Genomic DNA, 9,544 nt, shown 5'->3' with positions numbered 1-9,544 from the left:
TGTTACTTATTGAGTACATGGGGTCGGTTGTAATCATTACACCTTGCGTGCAGATGTTGGCTGCTGATGTTGCTGTGATCGACGGGAGCTGGAATTGAAGATGTACCTGCATTCTGGTTGTTGCTGCCTCTTGTTCATGGTAGACTTAGATTTATAAAACTCTGTTTATGTACCTTTCAAACAGATGATGTATTTGCTTCATACCAGCTTTGTAAACTCTATTCTTATAAGCTCATGATTTGTACTACCAATCCTTGGAAAATGTATAAGATTCAGATAATTTCTTTGTTTAATTATCTTATTAATATTATTGGAATTGGTTAGTTATTAGTTGGCTTAACTAGCAGGTTGAGTTAGGTGTCATCACAATTAATGAATTTTGGGTCGTGACATAAGCAATAAACTACGCATGCAATTAAGAGATAGCCTTCAATTAAGAACTGGAATTTTAGAGTTCATTCAAACAAATGAAGCAACCCAAATTCATTATTTTTCATTGCCACGTTGTAAAGGGGCAAGGGCAACGATAGCCAATTTTGGCAACATCATTTAAGCCATAGCGGCATTATTTAAAATTTTAAAAGTCTAGCCAATTCTGAACCAACTTCAGGCATACACCTGAAGTTTAGGTTGCCAAGGTCAAACTTTTAATATTTTCGCCTGAAATTTGAACTACAAAAATGACTTGAAATTAATTTCAAAATACAAAGATATATATACAAAACAAAATTAATTTAAATGGACTCCGAATAACGACAAATGGGTTTAGCAGTTGTTGTACAGAAAGAAGAAGTAGAAGAAACAATCGAGGGGGAGTAGGGTATGCTTTTGTATGAATTTTGCCAATACTACAATATTAAAAATTAAAAAAATGAATATAGCTTAAATAGTATGGTCAAAACACCTTTATAAAAAACCTCACTTTACACCTATTAATTCTAAATTATTTATCCTTTAATACCCAGACCCAAACTATTTACTACTCCTACCCATGTGGCCCAAACTATTTACCCGGTTATTCATTTATTCTATTAAAATAGCTCTTCTTTCAACACTGAGAATTTGGACGAGGGCACAACTTCAGGTTATCAATCTCTTATTTCTAGTTTTATTTTTGAATGTGATTCATTAAGAGCATACCAAATCACATGCATTTGTAGTTTTACCCAAGATCCAACTTTTTGTACAAAGACTTTTCAATCCGATCCTTGTTCTAAAACTGCTAGTGTTGCTGAACTCGAAATCATTGCTATCGATTTAGGAACAAAGAGCGCAAAAAACACCAGTTCAGAGATCCGTTTTCTGATCTCAGGAGCTAAGGACTTTCGTTCCAAGAGTAGATATACACAATGTGGTAGTTAATGACTTTATAGGAGCAGAGAAATTTGGGTGAAAACCCAAGATTAAAGAAGGTTTGGTCTTAATTTTAGTAACTCAAAATCTTTGAATTATTTTCTTGTTTGCTATTTCTTGACTTACTTGTAATTTGTTCTTACAAAATTGTTCTTCCATTTCCCTTATATCCTTCTTCAAAAAGAAGTTAGATCTGATTATTTGAGAGGTTGACCTTTGACTAGTTTCAATTCTGCTCCACTTTTTCTTGATTGTTCTTTCCCTAGCTCTTGCTCTTGCCTTGGCTTAAAATTTTTATTTTAAAGATTTCTTATTTGATTCAAAGTGGGTGTTGTTCAATATTGCTTATAATACCTTCTGAAAGTTCATATTGAAATTTGATAGCATTTGGAGCTGATTTGAGGTGATTGAGATCGAAATTTTCAGCTGAAAATCGAAGAAGAACACAATTATCCAATAGAATACTACTATGGTATATAATATGTTGTAGGAGTATATAGCTATATTGTAACAGTATACTATTATAGTTTACAATATACTGCGACGGTATATTGTAATAATCGAAAAAACAGTTATCTAACAGTATACTACTACAATATACAATATACTATAGGAGTATATAGTTATACTGCAATAGTATACTATTATAGTATACAATATATTATCTCAGTATACTATAATAATATGCAATATACTGTAACAGTATGTTGTAATAGTATACAATATACTATAATAGTATACTTATTACCCATAAATTCACTTGCTTTTTTCCTTTTAATTTTCTTTAAGCTTTTACCCAGCGTGAGGGGCATTTTGAAAATGCAAAAAAAAAAAATATTATAGTATGCTATATAATGTAATGGTATACTTTTACAATTAGATCCTATTAAAAAAATTTGAAATTTTCATTGACAACTGATATTATTTCAGTTTAATAATTGAATTAAATTTTTTTTAACTCTTTGCATACAATTGTATACCTTGTTGGTATAGCTATATACTATACTAGTATCATATGTTAGTTAATATTTTTTGGTTGTATTAGCTACATTTAATTGGTATACAATTTGATTTTTTTAGCAATAATATAAAAAAAAAGAATAATAAAAAATTGTGAAAACAGTAAATGAAATTAGATTATGAAGAGAAATAGAATATAAAAAAAAAGTTAAATGAAATTAGAAAAGGAAAAAAGAAAAAAAATAAGAAGAAAACGAGAAAAAAAAAGGAGAACAGAAAAAAGAAAGAAAAGAAGTATAGAAATAAAAAAGAATTGGAGAATAAAGAAAAAATTGCTCACAAAAACTACTATGGGTAGGAAATATAATTAGTTTATGGATAGAAAAATAAATGGGTAGACAAGGATAAATAGTTTTATTTTTATAGATAACTGTGTCAAAACGGGGGAAGTGCACGGTTGGTCACTAATAACACATGTCTTTATTTTTAAGCCACCGTTTAAAATGTCTTTAGTCTTTAGCCACTGCTTTAATAAATTTTAACTGCCCGGACGAAAATACCCTTCTGCTCATGTCCTCAACTTCAGGACTACACGTCCTTAACTTTTGAACTTGGAACTCTAAGTTCAGGACTTCAGGACTACATGTCCTTAACTTTTGAACCTGTAACTCTAAGTTCAGGACTATATGTCCTTAACTTTTGAACTTGGAACTCTAAGTTCAGGACTTCAAGGCTACATGTCCTTAACTTTTGAACTTGGAACTCAAACTTCAAGACCAAGCATCCTTAACTTTTGAACTTGTAAGTCAAAGTTAAGGACCTATTATCCTTAACTTTTGAACTTGTAACTGTAAGTTAAGGACTGCTTGTCCTTAACTTTTGAACGTGTAATTGTAAGTTAAGGACTATCTGTCCTTAACTTTTGAACTTGGAAATCAAAGTTAAGGATCTATTGTCCTTAACTTTTGAACTTGTAACTGTAAGTTAAGGACTGCCTGTCCTTAACTTTTGAACTTGTAACTATAAGTTAAGGACTGTCTGTCCTTAACTTTTGAACTTGTATCCTTAACTATTGAACTTAACTTTAGGACTTCAAAACTACATTTCCTTGCTACCAAGTACTTGTATTTCATCTGAAGTGGCTGAAGGAGTTTTCTGTTCAACATTTTGCGAGACTATTTCTATCTCTAGATCAATATCATAAGGAACTTCTTCGTCACTATCATCATTTGACTCAGAATCCGCAATCTTTGTATTAGCAGCTGTTTTCAAAACCAAAAGCATCGTTGTCAATCATAACAGTAGTGAACAAGCGCAAATTAAAACGAAGTCTTTATGTTTTGAATGCATCAGTGTATTTCCGTTTGGGGAGGAAAGGGTAACACAGTCTTTTCATATTATTTTTAATAGACTAGTGGCTACTATTGCTAAGCATTAAAAATGTTGGATAAAAAATAAATATCAGCTTAAACAGTGGCTACCCCACGCCATTTCTACGTCAAAACCCCAAGACTAAATACATAATTTGGGCCTAGGCAGTGGTAGCCCAACCCATCTGATTATACAGGATTTGTTGGGCCACCTACCAAACCAAAATTGCCATCTAAAAATCTACTACTATATATTTAAGAAAATTTTCATTAATTTTTTGAACGGCAAAGGCCCAAATATAACTCTGTACTATAAGAAAAGGTTTAAATATACATTTCATTATACTTTGGGTTCAAATATACGCATGCATGCTGTAATACTATTGGTTCAAATATACCCTTCTTCTGTTAAGTTTGTCCAAGATGGACATCCAATCCTAAGTGGCACTGATATTTGATGAGGTGGATGCCATATGGATTGCCACCTCAGCGCCCCTAACCCATTTACCCACATGGGTCGCTGATGTGGCATCCATGTGGCATCCACCTCATCAAATGTCAGTGCTACGTAAGATTGAATATCCATTTTGGACAAACTTAACGAAAAAGGGGTATATATTCGAACAAATAGTATAACGTGAAAGGTATATATGGACTCAAAGTATAACGAAGAATACATTTAAACTTTTTCTGATAGCAAAGGGGTATATTTGGCCCTTTCGATTTTTTGAACTGATTATTTCATGCTTCTAAAATCTTACCTCTCTAAATAATTGGTGAGTTGCCAAATAAGTACGAAGTTTGGAATTAAATCCAGTCAATACGAAGATAAATTCGGTAAAATGTGTGTACTAGTTAGATTGATTCAACGAAGATAATACAATATGTCTTCTTAAAATTCACACCTTATAGACCAGATCGTGAACTCTATCAGACTCTTAGTTTCACTTGGTTGCCAACAGTAATTGTGTGGTGATGATTGGCAGCAGTGATGGTTAGTGACTGTAATAAATAGAGAAGTGACAAAAGGCCACATTACATAAACTTTTAAGCAAACGTACTAATGATATCAAGACAAAGATCCCAACAATTCAGATTTAATTAAGAACTAATAAATGATAATGAAAGGAAATGACACTTAATAAGCTGATATATGAATGGTTCAAACTCAAAATATCCATTAAATGCAAACAAATAAGACCTTAAACATATATGAGTCGTTGAAAGGGGAGTGCATATGGTCAAAATCATATGCCTCCGATTTATACGCTCGAGGGTCCATCCTAGGCCCGAATTCGGGCGAGGTCGAGTTCGAGACCGGTGGACCAGACTCGAGCTTGAAGACAGAGTGCAATGCTCGGAGATAGGAGTACGACAAATACCGGGGCCAAGTATGCTCGACCCCGAAATAGTACCGTTATGGATTTATAACAGAATAAGCTGAATTCCTGCCATGTCCCCAAGATTACGGCGCAAATCCCGGAATAGGGTTTTACTATTCCGTACTAGACGGTTAGAGGTACCAAGAATATTCCTTACTGTAAATAGAAATATACCTTATTTAGGGTTCCCCTATTATATAAAGGGGACTCCAATCATTTGTAACATCATCTAATCATTAAGAAAAGAATATACTCTCTACTTTTTGCCTATTGTTCATCAGAATTGTCCTTAGCTCTACTGCTCTTACTTTACTTTTCTTGCCTAATTGTTCTTATTGTTCTAAGTCCACCTCGAGATCACTAAGCTCGAGGTCACCACAGCTGAGTAACATTGGTTTGATTCACTTGTTCCTTTCATTTCTACTTCATATTTCTTGATTATTAATTGGTATTGAACTAAATCACGTATCTTTAAAACCACAAATTAAATTTAATTGTTACTCGTATTTTTGAGGTAAAGAGTTTGGCGCCACCGTTGGGTTAAAGATAATAGTGATTATGACTTTACTGATTCTCATTACACACGTTGTTTTTACACTTTTTCTTGTCAAGATTTTTTGATTCTCAGGTTGAAACATGTCTAGCACACAAAACACACATGTTCATGACAACAAAGGTCTTTTAGAAAATAGCAATGTAGGGGCCGGTCTGCCACCGATAAACCAAGGGGAAGTGCCAAATGTGGAACCAATTGGTGTTAGTTCACATATTGCTCTAAACGCGAATTTAGGCACAGACCCCGAAAAGAATGTATGCAGGGAAGCCCGTTCTGGTGGCCAAAGGATGCAAGGAATGGGAGATGGGGGAATCAGCCTCCAAGTGATATTTGAGATGTTGCAAGCTCAGCAAGTCGGCATCGCTCAACTTTAGAGTCAGAATAAGACTCTGAATACAACCGAACCAGTAAACTCTCGACGTACTGAACCGGCGTTAGAAAGGCCAGATGAAAGCAGCTCGGGTATTGATCCCACAATTATGAGAATGCTCAAAGAGCTCACTAAGAGGATCAAGTCCGGAGAAAAGAAAATTGAAGACAATGACAAAAAGGTGGAAATTTATAACTCCCGTATTCACCAAATATCGGGGGCACCTCTAGTTTTTAAAGGTTAGCTATTCCCTCAGAGCGCAGCTCTGATGCCCATTCCCAAAAAGTTTCGCATGCCCGATATACCCAAATATAACGCAACAACTGACCCCAACGAGCATATTACTTCATATACTTGTGGAATTAAAATAAATGATTTGAATGACGATGAGATCAAATTAGTATTGTTGAAAAAATTTGGAGAAACGTTGTCGAAAGGAGGCATGATCTGGTATCACAACTTAGCTCCCAACTCTATTAACTCGTTTGCTATATTAGCATATGCCTTCGTGAAAGCACACACCGGGGTCATAAAGGTGGCCACGAGAAAATCGGATGTCTTCAAAATAAAACAAAGGAATGACGAGATGCTAAGGGAGTTCGTGTCTAGGTTTTAGATGGAAAGAATGGAATTACCATTGGTCTCTGATGATTGGGCAGTACAGGCTTTTATGCAGGGTTTGAATGAAAGGAGCTTGATTGCGTCTCGACAGCTAAAACAAAACTTGATCGAATATCCAATTCTGATATTATCATATGTGCACAATCGTTACCAGTCAAAATCAGAGTCAAGGATGACCGGTTGGGAGCCCCTCGGGTTCAGTTCATCCTAACAGATTTGCAGCCAAGCCCCCGAGGGACACAGACCGGGAATCGAGATCAACAAAGAACGTTATCAGCCATACGTCGATCGGAGAAACAACGGTCCAGGTCGTAACGCTCCTCTTAACGATCGGAGGAACGATCAAGGCCAAAGTTCTCGGGGACTCATGAGTAAGAGCGGGTTCGATAAGCATACCGACCCGCCGAGGCTCCTTGATTATTAGAGTACAACTTCAGCATAGATGCGTCGGGGATTGTCTCAGCTATTGGGAGAATCAAAGATACCAAGTGGCCTAGGCCTATACAGACCGATCCTTCTCAAAGGAACCTGAACGTAATGTGCAATTATCATGGCACACATGGTCATAGAACAGAAGACTACAGGCAGCTAAGGGAAGAAGTGGCTTGGTTGTTCAACGAGGGCTACCTTCGAGAATTCCTAATTGATCGGGCTAAGAATCACTTCAGGGAGAGAGATGCGAGGAAAAATGAGCAAGAAGAACCACAACATGTGATCCACATGATCATTGGCGGAGTCGATGTCCCTCAACGACCTGTATTCAAGCACACCAAAGTATCAATCACCAGAGAAAACGGACTCGGGGCTATGTGCCCGAGGAAGTCTTATCATTCTGCAACGAGGAAGCAGAAGGCATATCTCAGCCTCACAACGACGCCCTAGTAATCTCTATCCTTTTAAATAAAATTCAAGTTAAACGTGTTTTAGTGGATCCAGGTAGCTCAGCAAACATAATCAGATCGAGGGTCGTGGAACAACTCGGCCTACAAGATCAGATTGTACCTGCATCCCGAGTCCTGAATGGCTTCAACATGGCAAGCGAAAATGGAAGAAGAAATATTAGAAGGACCATGGCTAAGGAGTTGATCAATACTTTGAAAGAAAAGCTAGCATAAATATCAATCGAGTTGGACATGCCAAAACCACGAGTATAATTACTACAACTTAATTCGTAATTTGAGTTGGAATTCTTTATCTGTTATTTAATAATGATTCTTGAAAGGTTGTTGAATGAGTAAGATGCACTTGATATCGCATTTCAATTGAACTTGAAGAGAGAGTTTGATTTCTGCAAATTCTTGGGATAAAGCAAACTAACATTTTAAGGGGGTGTTGATGATTTGCTTCAGTTACTGTAGTATTCTTTTAGCATAATAACTTAGCTTTGTTTTAGGATAAATCTATTTTTTGAATTTAAATTTTTGTTAGAGTTTTTAGGTTTGTTGAGATATTTTAGGTGTTTTAAATTTTTCTTATACAGATTTTTCTACCGATTATGTCGTTAAGTTGGCTATTTAAATCCATCCATGTTTAATAAAAAGTAGAGATATTTTCAATTAATATTTTTAATATTATTGCTGCCCATCGTTTAAAACCCCAACGGGGGCCTAGACATACACCAAAATGTGTTAGTAATGTGTTGAAGTTCTATACACACTGATGGTGTGAAATACGCAAATCATATCATTTATAAGGTAATTACGAGTAAAGTATTACAATGAGCATTCATTAATAACCTAGTAAAATTGATGAATGGCTTGCTTTACTAGGTTAAATTACACTATAAATCATGTGAGTGTGTATAACTTAAATCATGTTGCAATAAATCCTATTGTGATATGTTCTCCTCGACAGCAAAAATAGCTTAATCTTTTACATACTATTCAGTATCAAACGCGTGATCCATCACAGTAAAAATGTAGTTGTCTCTATCAAGACTGCAATTTTCACTAAACAAAGAAATTAAACTAACACATAAAGGAGGAGAAGAAATTAGGCGCCGCATATTTTGATCTTATAATAGAGGTAAAGAACAAAACCACTAATGCGTTATTCAGAAAACAACCAGCGAAAAAGGCAAAAGATCACCTAATCATACTGTTAGAGACCTTATTATCATATATATATATATATATATATATATATATATATATATATATATATATATATATATATATATATATAGGAAGAAAGAATAATTGATGAAAGTTAGTTGGTCAGGACTTGCCATTTTCTATAGTCAGTTGTTGATGTGTATAATTGTGTATATGACTATAATGAAAGAGTTAAATTTCTATACAGTGCCAGTGAAAAATAAATACGGTAAATACCCTGCTAAAACATATAAACTTGCAACTAATCAATATTCCAAATATGAAATTTAGTTGTATCTGTTGTGTAAAATAAATTAAATCCGATAAATTGAACCTATCATAGAGTAAAAAATTTACACAGCCAGTATACATATAAATTAATACATGAATATATGCTTGAAACTAATCAATATTCCAAATATGTGAATTTCAAAGTAAAGAAACAGTACCTTCAAACCACACAAATGTCCCTTGTGGACGGATCACTCTCCCAGTCAGTTGTATGCCATGACTTGCTGCTTCATTAGAGGAGAGTCATATGTTTGATGATGCAGCATCATCAAGATTCCCATATGAAATTTAGGAGAATCTTGGATTTTAGAACAACGACCTCAAATGTAATAAATGATTTCAAAATTTAATATATGTACATATTTAATAAATTTCTTAAGATAAATACACTATTTGAGCAAATATACTGGGTTCGACCTAACCCGTATGTAGATCCTTTCTCCTTTCAAGTTTGTGAATCTTGATGATGATGCATCCTCAAACACTGACTGGTGACCTTGTAAATTACTTATGGTTCATTCTCCATATACAAGAGCAAGAAAAACCCT

This window comes from Nicotiana sylvestris, chromosome 2, assembly GCF_000393655.2.
Source record: "Nicotiana sylvestris chromosome 2, ASM39365v2, whole genome shotgun sequence".
In the NCBI taxonomy this organism is placed as follows: domain Eukaryota; kingdom Viridiplantae; phylum Streptophyta; class Magnoliopsida; order Solanales; family Solanaceae; genus Nicotiana; species Nicotiana sylvestris.
Note: the sequence above shows the minus strand (reverse complement) of the source record.